General features: G+C 36.9%; 1 long non-coding RNA gene across 1 annotated transcript; it reads left to right on the forward strand.

Moving 5' to 3' along the window:
• The first annotated feature begins 1,441 nt into the window (after window positions 1-1,441).
• On the forward strand, window positions 1,442-12,184 carry LOC116863426. The gene is made up of 4 exons (XR_004381824.1): window positions 1,442-1,560; window positions 3,785-3,794; window positions 9,478-9,480; window positions 12,172-12,184. It is a non-coding gene; the product is annotated as an uncharacterized LOC116863426 (long non-coding RNA).
• Window positions 12,185-12,449: the final 265 nt, after the last annotated feature.

The raw sequence follows: 12,449 nt of genomic DNA on the forward strand, positions 1-12,449 counted from the left end.
TCTCACATTGAGGACCTTCATCCATTTTGAGTCTATTTTCGTGTGTGGTGTAAGTAAATGGTCCAGTTTCATTTTTCTGCATGTGGCTGTCCAATTTTCCCAACACCATTTGTTGAAGAGACTGTCTTTCCAATGGACATTCTTTCCTGCTTTGTTGAAGATTAGTTGACCATAGAGTTGAGGGTCTATTTCTGGGCTCTCTATTCTGTTCCATTGATCTATGTGTCTGTTTTTGTGCCAGTACCATACTGTCTTGATGATGACAGCTTTGTAATAGAGTTTGAAGTCTGGAATTGTGATACCACCAACTTTGGCTTTCTTTTTCAAGTATTCCTCTGGCTCTTCGAGGTCTTTTCTGGTTCCATATAAATTTTAGGATTATTTGTTCCATTTCTTTAAAAAATTTTTTTGATAGGCATTTTGATAGGGATTGCCTTAAACGTGTAGAGTACTTTAGGTAGCATAGACATTTTCACAATATTTGTTCTTCCAATCCATGAGCATGGAACATTTTTCCATTTCTTTGTGTCTTCCTCAATTTCTTTCATGAGTACTTTATAGTTTTCTGAGTATAGATTCTTAGCCTCCTTGGTTAGGTTTATTCCTAGGTATCTTATAATTTTGGGTGCAATTATAAATGGGATTGACTCCTTGATTTCTCTTTCTTCTGTCTAGTTGTTGGTGTAGAGAAATGCAACTGATTTCTGTGCATTGATTTTATATCCTGACACTTTACTGAATTCCTGTACAAGTTGTAGCAGTGTTGGAGTGGAGTCTTGGGTTTTCCACATATAGTATCATATCATCTGCAAAGAGTGATAGTTTGACTTCCTCCTTGCCAATTTGGATGCCTTTAATTTCTTTTTGTTGTCTGATTGCTGAGGCTAGGACTTCTAGTACTATGTTGAATAGCAGTGGTGATAACGGACATCCCTGCCATATTTCCTGACCTTAGCAGAAAAGCTCTCAGTTTTTCTCTATTGAGGATGATATTTGCTGTGGGTTTTTCATAGATGGCTTTGATGATATTGAGGTATGTATCCTCTATCCCTACACTTTGAAGAGTTTTGATCAGGAAAGGATGCTGTACTTTGTTAAATGCTTTTTCAGCATCTATTGAGAGTATCATATGGTTCTTGTTCTTTTTTTTATTAATGTATTGTATTACATTGATTGATTTGTGGATGTAAAATGGTGAATTTTTAACTATTCTCCTTCTATATTTGATATGCTCTTGAAAATATTTTCCTTATTAGTAAAATATATGAAGTTACTGCATAGAGTTATTTGGGAGTATTTAGAGTATCCAGAGATCCATGATAAATACATTTGTGTATTTACTTGTTAGATTTGACAACATGAGTTGCTACTTATTTAAGTAATGTGGGTGGGGAAAATCTTATACTGTCCCACTGTTTTATACTCTTTTCATTTCCCTTTTGCAGGTACTGTACTCCAAGATACTTGGATTATGAAGATTTGGAGCGCAAGTACTGGAAGAACTTAACTTTTGTGGCACCTATCTATGGCGCAGACATTAATGGGAGCATATATGATGAGGTATATTTATACTGTAGTGGGTTTTGTAAACGGCTGATTTCCCATTTTTGTTACTGTTCTAGGTACTAGAAAAGTACTAATTTGTTGTGCTTTGTCTGATCCATGATTCCTTATAGGATAAGAGGTAATCAAGACATATCTGTAGGATTTCTGTTGCTAGTATTTTTCATATTGAAACCAGTGAATGGTACAAATACCTGAAATTGTTCAACAGTAATTTATTAAATGGTTATCCGGCTAATCTTTAAAATATACTAAAATTTTTTCGAGCAAAACACATTATAAAGATAATTGGGAAACAGGAAATATTATCCATAATACTACCAACTTAAGGCAAAAAACAGTATTTTAATATGCATTCTTCTAGTAGTTTTCCCCTAGTCATTTTAAAAAGTTATATTTGAATAGACTTAATCTCCTTTTTTCCACAAATTGTGAAAATTTTTATTTATATATTTATTTAAAAAAATATTTATTTATTTATTTAGAGCTCACATGCATGCATAGGAAGGGGAGGGGCAAAGGAAGGGGGAGAGAGAGAATCCCAAGTGGACTCCCTGCTGAGCATGGAGCCCATGGGGGTTGGGGACTAGATCTCAGACCTGAGATCATGTCCTGAGCCAAAATCAAGAGTTGCACACTCAACCAACTGAGCTACCCAGGCGCCCTGATATCTTCCATACCAGTCTTAAGAAAGCAGTTGTATATAGTTAATCTCATAGTTGTAGAAATGTGTGAAACTAGGTGTTTGTCAATCATAAATTTCCCTGAACTAATGATTTATATTATGCCATCTCTCTGGTTTCTTCTGTATGATACTGGTAAGTTTTTAGGCTTCCAAGAGGAAGATTGAACTGAGAAATCATCCAGATTCTAGACTGAGAGTTTGCTTGTCTTAGTGCTCTAAAATAAAATAAAACTCAGTTTAAGGTATTTTTTTTTTCTAACCACGCTTTGGGATCATTGACCTCTTTGTTAATTTTTGCATATATAATTAAGAGTTAGAAGTAGCATATTTGGGACAGTTTCCAGAACAATTAACATAAAAAATGCCCTGAACTAGTTTTCCCTATTTGATAGTAAAATGTGATAATTGTTGATGGCACAGAAGAGATTGATGGACTTTGGTTTGCTGTGCTTATCAATGTACTACTTGTATTTGAAAACCAGTTACATATTGGCATTGTTTTAAGGGAACATTGACTTTAGAATTCAGATTTGAGTAATGTTACTTATTAAAATCCAATGAACAAAATCCACTGGTCTGTAAACATCCTCATCATTTCCACATTCTAAAGTCAGGAATCTGTCATTTTGGTAGGACCTACAAGGCATAATAGTATTTTATGGAATTTGTGTGGCTCAGCAGGAACATTTAGTAGCTCCAGAGTTGAGGTGACATTTTCAAAGCTTTTGTAGCATAAAGAGAGACAAGTGAGATGTTGTAAACTGCTACTGGTAAACAAAACCAATCACACTCCCGACACCTTAATTCAAACAAATGAAAAACAACTTGTTTTTGCCCCCTTGAGGTAGATGGAGAGTAACAAGAGAGAGAGTGCATTAAAGAGAGTGATGAAGAGTGAGTGTACTAATAACCCATGACTGTCAGCAGTGTTTGAAATCATCACAATGAATGTGCATTGAAAAAGCCCATGTATTGTTTTGCTCTTTACTTTTGTGTCCTTGAATTAACTGTTTGGCTCAATACTTAAATTGTATTGGGAACTGGTTTGTTATGGTTCATGGCATTATTTTGGAAGGAATTAATAGTCATCAAATTGTAGTTCACTTCCCCCCCTAATTTCTAGTTATGGCCATTTCCTTTAATTTTAGTAGAATGATAAAAAAAAATGTCTTTTTTTTTATGAGGCTGGAAGTTCTTGGAGAGGGTATGGGGAGGTAAGAGGAACAATTTGTGCAGGGTGCAGAGATGAATAAGGATCCTAATTCTCAATTCATAAGCTTAGAGGGGCAATAAAGTGTAATAAGCTTGGCCATAAGGGCAAGTATAGAGTTCTAGGGAGCTGGGAGGAGAGACACTTAGAGCAGCCTTGGCAGTGAAGGGTCTGAACTGGACCTAGATGAGTAAGTTCAAGTCAGGGAAAGGAGGTAGAAAGGAGGATGGGACAGGAGCTAGACAAATTTGAGGGTAAGATCACACATAATAGTCTCTGTATTTTTACTGAATTCTGAGGCTTTTTCTGAGCAACAGCTTGAAGAGGGTGAGGCTGGTCTGGAATAATGGGTTCTAAGGGGAAGGGATCTCCCCCAGGCTGCAGACAGAGCTGTGGATATGGGCTCAGACCTGTGGTGCTATAGTGGCCCCTCCTGCTCACATGTTTGTCTTGCAACACCAGGCAAATCTTTTCAGTGGCAATGAGATAGGTGCCATTTTAGTGATGATCAGGCTTGGATACAAAATAGGAATTAGGGGTGAGGGTGTTCATTAGGGACTAGTTGAGAACAGTCAGCCCTAATAGTAAAGGGAAAAGGGCTTGGAGATCCCAGGGCACAAGTCTTGGCTCCTCTTTCATTATGCCGCTTCTGTCAGAGCTTGATATATTAGGATATATGAAAAGAGTATCAGTCTGTACCATGGGCAGTAGCCTGTGGCAGTGGTAACAGTCATATGACTTAAACAAGTTACTATTTTTAAAATTTGAAATACCAAGACTATCAAAGGCATGTAGTGACATGATGCAGAGCAGGGGTTGCAGTCAGAGTCTGTCTGTCTTTATAAATAAAGTTTTATTGGAGCATAACCTAATTAATTCATTTACATATTATGTTTTTTTTTTTTTTTCCCACTACAGTGGCAGAGTTAAGTAGTTGTGACAGAGACTGTATGGCCCACAAAAGCTAAAATATTTATTGTCTGCCCTTTGCAGAAAAGGTTTACCAATCCCTAATACATAATTAGGCATACTTATATACTCAGGGAAGGAAACTCAAAACCTTTTTGAGATAGATGGGATATAAATAAAATAAAATTCTGAATGTTCTTAGGAGAATGGGATTCATATATATTGACTACACTGATACCTCGAGACAATGAAATTGAGGTGTTTAATTATGTCAGGAATTTTCTGTAATTTAAGATGTTCCTGAAGTTAGAAGTAGAACAACCTGTGTTCTAGGGTGGCCCTAGATGACTCCTTGGTAACAGTAACATAAGCTTAAGAGTCCTAAGATCTGAATTTTTGTTGTTGTTATGCTTCACTAAGAGCTTGTCCATTATATGTATTATATATATATATATGCATACACACATATGTATGTATATATATTTTAACTTTAATCATTTAATTAATTAATTTAAAGAATTTTTTATTTGAGAAAGAGAGAGCATGAGCGGGGTGGGGCAGAGGAAGAGGGAGAAGCAGGCTTCCTGTAGAGCAGAGAGCCCGATGCGGGGCTGGATCCCTGGATTCTGAGATCACTACCTGAGCCGAGGTAGACACTTAACCAACTGAGCCTGGTTCCCTGGGCTCGTCCATTATAAAGAAAGTTTTAACTAGCCTTTGCTAACTATACATTTAAAAAGTTAGCTTTCTGTTAAAAGAAGCATGAGTTACTTCAGGAAACAAACACAGAAAAGAAGAGACATAAAGGGTGAAGAGGAACAGGGAGAAAATGTCCTGTAACTGTGTGGGATGATGCAACTTGGCTAGGGGACATGCAGGTCAACAGGTATTTGTTGTGAGATGGTATTGCATTAAGACTGTCAGTTTCCTTTGTGTGTCATCATTTTTTTTTTTTTTAAGATTTTATTTATTTATTTGACAGAGAGAGATCACAAGTAGGCAGAGAGGCAGGCAGAGAGAGGGAGGAAGGGAAGCAGGCTCCCTGCTGAGCAGAGAGCCTGATGCGGGGCTCGATCCCAGGACCCTGAGACCATGACCTGAGCTGAAGGCAGAGGCTTAACCCACTGAGCCACCTAGGCGCCCCTGTGTGTCATCATTTTTAATGGCAGTTTTTTGCAGTTCTCTAGAGGAAGATAGTCCATCTCACTGTGAGGGGAAACTGCTTCACCCATGACCTTCAGCTTGTGCCATATATCACTGCTCATAAATCTCTCAGACTTGCTTTGAGATTTAGTTTCTTCACTAAATCATGTTTTCCCTCTCCCCACACTTGCAGATGCTTCTAGGTCTTTGAAAGTGTCCACCACCCGCCCCTGTACCAGCCTGGTACTCAGTGGTCTCTTACACTGCGAGTGGAGCTCAGTCCACTGTACAAGGAATTTCTCTAGTTTCTCAGATATTGTGTTGGCTTGGGTAACTACAGTTAAGCTTTCCAACACTGCTGTGTTTAATAGATAGGGACATGTGGAGATAATGTGTTATGTGCTTCCTTCCCTCAGTATGCACCATTACTTCCAACTCTTTCTGATATGTGGGCTTTTCTAAGTTTCTTATGCTCTTTTGTTGCACATTTCTACTTTCTCAGAATATTTTCATTACAAATGATGGAATAATGATAGCATTGGTTGTCAGAGGTACATTTAATATGGGCACAAGGCATGATTGGCATAATCCTTTAGGGAGAACAGTTGAGATACAACTGAGCTGTTATCCACATTCCCTTACCTAGATTTGTGTACAACCAAAATGATTCTGTTGGTAGACATTCAAAGTCATTTTAGAGAGTTTTTGGTGTGGATAGTGAATTTTAGGTAAAAAACATATAATTACAGCAAATTTGGAGAAGGAGTATAGAAAATTAAGGATATCTGTATTTATGTGAATATTTCTTCCTCAGTAGATGCTTAGTCACTAACAGTGATGGCGGGTGTTATTTCTCATAGATTCTTCAGTCCCAGCTCCTATCATAATGTCTGCTGTAAAAAATGCAGTGAATAATTGTAGAATTGATGAGTGTATGACTTCTAAAAAATAGTCTGAGGACAAACCATGGAGTTTCTTATATGTTTTTGGTTATCACTCTGTACATTTTGAATTGTTTGAGATCATTTTAGTAGAGAAGTGATAGGATCACAATCATGCTTTAGGAACTGTGGTCAGATAATGGTCTTTAAGGTGGACTGGTCACCGCAATTGAAAAGTGCTTTGAAGAGAAAGAAGAGGTACAGGTTAGAGTAATCTTTCCCAGTGTGTGATTTTTCTGAACATGAATACCCAAACTTTTTGGTCTCAGGACTCCTTTATACTTCTAATAATTTGTTGTGGACCTCAAAGAGCTTTTCTCTTATAGGTTATATCTATCCTTGTTTGTTTTATTAGAAATTAAAACTGAAACAGAGATTATTTAAAAGTATTTTAATTCATTAAGAATAACCTGTTATATAATAACATACACATTTTTATTAAAAAATGACTACTTTCTGAAACAAAAAATTTGGTGAAAGGGGTGGCATTATTTTACATTTTTCAAATCTCTAATGTCTAGCTTCATAGAAGACCTCTGGATTCATATATTTGCTTCTGCATTTAGTCTGTGGTGATGTCATATAGCCTCTGGAAAACTTGACCCTACTGTTAGAGCGTAAAGCAAATAATATGTTGGTATAATTGTGGAGACAGTTTTGATGCCATGGACCCTAATGGGAGCTGGGTGTTTTCCCGTGGTCCTCAGACAACACTTGAAAAATTGTTACCTTAAGATATTTAGCAAAAGATTACTTCTCTGATTGCAGTCTACATAGATGATGCAGGGATTTTAAGACAAATTAACAATGTAGCATTCTTGTTACTGACCTTCTGCATTCCTGATATATATGTCAAAGACCGAATCACATTAGGAGACAGTGGTTCTCATCATGGAAGCCGTGGAATTCTTTGGGGAACATCATGCCATATATTCTGTCATATAATTTAGGCAAAATATTACAAGCAGAAAATGGATGTAGGATGTGAACTCAAGTCCTTAAGTCTTAAAATATATAAAATATTTTTGAGAAATTATATTTCTGAGATTATCTGTCAATGTTAATTTGCTAGTTTTTTTTTTTTTCTTAAAGATTTTATTTATTTGACAGAGAGAGATCACAAGTAGGCAGAGAGGCAGGCAGAGAGAGAGAGGGGAGGAAACAGGCTCCCTGCGGAGCAGAGAGCCCGATGTGGGGCTTGATCCCAGGACCCTGGGATCATGACCTGAACTGAAGACAGAGGCTTTAACCCACTGAGCCACCCAGGTGCCCCGTTAATTTGCTAGTTATCTAGGTATTTCTTAATATACAATTGATAGAAAATTCAAAACATTTTGAAAAAGTGTGGTAAGCCTTAAGACAAAAATACAGTGTCTTATACTATATATTTCTTCTTGAGAGCTAGAAAAATTTTTTTCCCTACTATTTACGTACTGGGTAGATGGATATGTATTTGGGGTCCTCTTTCCAGTTTCTTTTGCCAGTTTTCTTTATGGTATGTGAGTATAAATACATAAATGTTTAAAGTAAAAGTATCTTTTTATTGATATAAATGTTAAGGATAAAAAATTTGGAAAGCATTGTGTAAGAGAAAAAAAATTGAAATCACTCATAAATCCTGGCCAAGACACTAGCTGTCAACAATATTTAGTGTATTTCTTTCCAATGTTTTTTCTCTACTCAATGCTTGAGAACTGTGTTTTGCTTGTTTTTTATTTGTTTGTTTTTTTACAAATATGGTATTGTAGTGAACGTATTTGGCTTTTCTTTTCCTCTCCTCTTTTAACACATTGTGAACACTTCCCCCTGTTGATAGATGTTCTTCAACAGGGTGATTTAACATTTATCTTATCCATCTTATTTGTTTTTTCATTCCTTGTGTCATTTTTGTGGATTCTTAAGTGAAAAAAAGGATTATCCATGAGTTAGATATATTTTCTAAATATTGTTACCTGGGTGTTTATCTGTCTTATTTTTATTGATAGGATGGTTTTCTCTGGGGGAGGGGGAGAGGAGTTTAAATCTAAGGTGAAGGGGGATGCAGGCAGGTTGTAGAGGCAGGGAGGATATGACAACTCCTGGTGTTACAGAGATCAGTTGGGGTAGGCCATAGTCCATAGTGGGGTGGCCAGATTATTGTCAACCCATGAGAGTGGCACTTTGTGGCAGACACTGACTGACTTATTTCCTGCCTTTCCCACACAGCCTCTTGAAATAGAAGCCCGTATTAAACAATACAGAATATTTGATCTATTTACATATATAATCAATGCCTTCTATCCCTAGCTGTGACTTTCAAGAAAGCCCTGTCTTTGCCTTGGAGTATTCATCTGTAAAGGGAAGTCAATTAACTGCTCTCTGAGGTTCTTCCCAGATTAAAAATGTTTTTTCATGATGAACAACATTTCTTGAAGAAGGTGAACTGGATTCTTTAATAGTGAAGTTTTACGAGCTCCAGATTTTTGGTGGTATTTTAATTTTATCAAGAGCCTCTCTATAAGAAAGCTTTTGGGTAAAGCATGGGAATCTTTTCATACTAAGATTTTAGTTTTAGTGGTATCTTTAGCCTTATAAATGATATATATTTTTTCTTCTCACAATGGGGGAGTTTAAATACCTTTATCCACCAGATGGTGCAATTGAACAACAAATTTATCTAAGAGGGTTTCCCAGTGAGGTTAAACAGTTTAAATTGAGTCACTAACGCAGTTCCTTTCCATTTTTTGTGTCATGTCAGTATATCATTTCTCTTGAAATAAACAATTTGAAGGCAGAACACTATGTGTGTAATTTTCACATCCAAGGTAAAATGTCATCATTCCAGACATTTTTTGGTGCAAAGAAAAAGATATTGGTGTATAGAATTTTGACTTTCAGATTTTGGTTTTCTGAAATGAGGTTTTGAGTTAGTCAAAACTCAATTTCTGCCAGCATATTGTGGCTGACCTTCAGTGAGTGATCCCATATTATGCCATCAAACAGGGGAGATAATGGTTCTTCCAATTCAGTAGTCCTATTTCATCTAGAATGTTCCATCAGTTCTGGAAGCTGTGTTTTTAGAGGGCTATTGCTAGAAGAGCATGCCAGGATTATAGAGGAACTGGCAAAGGAGGACATGTAAAGCCCAGATGCAGGATGACCTCAGAATGGCCACTGCCCTCAGGTGTATTGCATGTGAGACGGTTAGGTGGGATTACTGTGGGAACATCTATTTTGTCTCTGGAAGAACTTTGTGAAGAATGCAATTGCCCCAGGACAGGCTAGGCTGCCACTTTGAGATAAGCAGCTACTGACCTCAGCATGTTCATGGGAAAAACTGTTTGATCTTATGTTGAAAATTATTTTGGGTTTAATAGGATTTAGATAGAATTAGTAATTTTTGTTTAACTTCTCTTTATGTCTCAACTGTTAAACTTCACAATTAAGGTATACTTACATGTTCAATACAGTGCTAAACTGATAATCAGAAGTGTGTGTAGAGTCCCATGCTGCTGAGTGGTTTGTGGAAGTGTGAGAAGTGTCAGGATAGCAGGTCTTTGCCAGTACAAGGTGCTTACTAGTTAGCTGGAGAGTCATGAAAGGTTTACCCAAGGGATAAATAACACATATAGTGCAAACTAGGTCCTCCAAGGCTGGCATGAATACTATGCACCTTAAGAGCATAAAAAGATTAAATTTCCTGGAGACTGACACAGTCCCCGAGATTATGGTGAGAATTAAAGGTATAGTGGCCATCAGACATATGAGCCATGGTGAGGGGTGAGGATACTAAGTGTTCTCTCGGTACTAGATGATCAGTAGGCCCAGAGGGGCAGATACCTCTTGGGAAAGAATTAGGAAAGCAACAATAGAAATTACTGAAGGGGCCAGAACATGAAGGCCAGAGGTGAAAAACCAGAGTTTTATTGCTGAATGGTGATCATAGAATCATTGATGATCTCACCTGGAAGGTGTCTTGGAAACCATCTGATGTAGCCAGTACATTTTTAGATGAAGATCCTCACATTGAAATAGGATTTATCCAAGATGACACCCACTTAGTGACAGAGCTGGGAGGCCCCTTTTCCTCTTCTCTTTCTACTATTCTACACTGTCGCCAGGAAGGATAATTAGAACTTTGAACTGAGTTGTGTACTCTGGTCCTCTTCCCCTCTTGAGTTAATATCTTCCAGGGTCTTCACTGGATGTTTAGTATCATCAGAAGCAAGCTTCTTCTGTTGCCATTGCAGCCCTGGCCTTGCCTGCAAGTTCATAAAAGTACTTTGATAAGACATGTCCATTTGAAGCTCCATTCCTACGTTGGCCCCACTATTGCCCATTTTCAAAAAAATGAGGGTGAATATAATCTAGATTTCATCTTTATTATGGCTTTTAAAGACATGGAGCAGGTTTTTTTTTTTTTTTTTTTGTTAAGAGAGATTTTATAAATAGAAAGAATCATGTAATTCTACCGTGAAAAAGGAACTGTTGATCCACACCTTTGGCTTCTAGAGTCTGTTTTAGAAATGATCAGAAATACGGGTCAATGTTTATGTACCAAAATTATTTTCCAGTTTTTTTTTTTTTTTTTTAATTACAGCAAAGACTGTAAAACAGTGTATGTGTTACAAAGGAAAATAATGATACAAACTGTTGTAGACATGAAGTAATACATACACTAGAATAGATGTTAGGAAAATGTTCATAATTCAGTGGTGAGTGAATAAACCAGAGTAACTGTGTATAGATGTATCCCCAAGGTAGATGCAGCAAAGGTGGTTCCAGAATGGAAGTATATAGCAAGATAGGCCTTCCTCAAGAAGCAAGAAAAGTCTCACATACACAACCTAACATTACACCTAAGGGATCTGGAAAAAGAACAGCAAATAAAGCAAAACCAGCAGAAGAGCAGAAGTCAGTGAAATAGAAATTAAAAAACAAAAACAGTATTATAGATTGATGAAACTAGGAGCTGGTTCTTAGAAAGAATTTATAAGATTGATAACCCCCTAGCCAGACTTATCAAGAAGAGAAGAGAAAGGACCCAAGTAAATAAAATCATGAATAAAAGAGGAGAGATCACGATCAACACCAAAGACCTACAAACAATTATAAGAGAATATTATGAGCAATTATATGCCAACAAATTAGACAATCTGGAAAAAATGGATGCATTCCTAGAGACAATGAACTACGCAAACTGAAACAGGAAAAAGTAGAAAACCTGAACAGACCCATAACCATCAAGGAAATTGAAGTGGTAATCAGAAATCTCCCAACAAATAAAAGAGTCCAGGGCTAGATGGTTTTGCAGGGGAATTCTACTAACATTTAAAGAAGAATTAATGCCTGTTCTTCTGAAATTGTTTCAAAAAAAATAGAAATGTAAGGAAAACTTGCAAATTCATTTTATGAGGCCAGCATTACCTTGATCCCCAAACCAAAGACCCCCACCAAAAAGAATTACAGACCAATATCCCTGATGAACATCTATGCAAAAATTCACATCAAGATACTAGCTAAAAGGATCCAAGTACATTAAAAGGATTATTCACCATGAGCAAGGGATTTTTTCCTGGCTGCAAGGGTGACTCATCATCTACAAATCAATCAGTGTAATACACCACATTAACAAAAGGAAGGAAAAGAACTGTATGATCCTCTCAATAGATGCAGATAAAGCATTTGACAAAACACAGCAGTCTTTCTTGATAAAAATCCTCAACTTTATGGGGATAGAGGGAACATATCTCAACATCATAAAAGCCTCATATGAAAAGACCCACAGTGAATAGCATCCTCAATGGGGAAAACCTGAGAGCTTTTCTCATAAGGTCAGGAATATGACAGGGATATCCATTCTCACAACTCTTGTTCAACATAGCACTGAAAGTCCTAGTCACAGCAAGCAGACAGCAAAAAGAAATAAAAGGAATCCAAATTGGTGAAGAAGAAGTCAAACTTTCTCTATGGAAATGACATGATACTCTATCTAGAAACCCCAAAAGACTTCATCCAA

This window comes from Lontra canadensis, unplaced genomic scaffold (assembly GCF_010015895.1).
Source record: "Lontra canadensis isolate GAN:19392208 unplaced genomic scaffold, GSC_riverotter_1.0 scaffold1157, whole genome shotgun sequence".
In the NCBI taxonomy this organism is placed as follows: Eukaryota; Metazoa; Chordata; class Mammalia; order Carnivora; family Mustelidae; genus Lontra; species Lontra canadensis.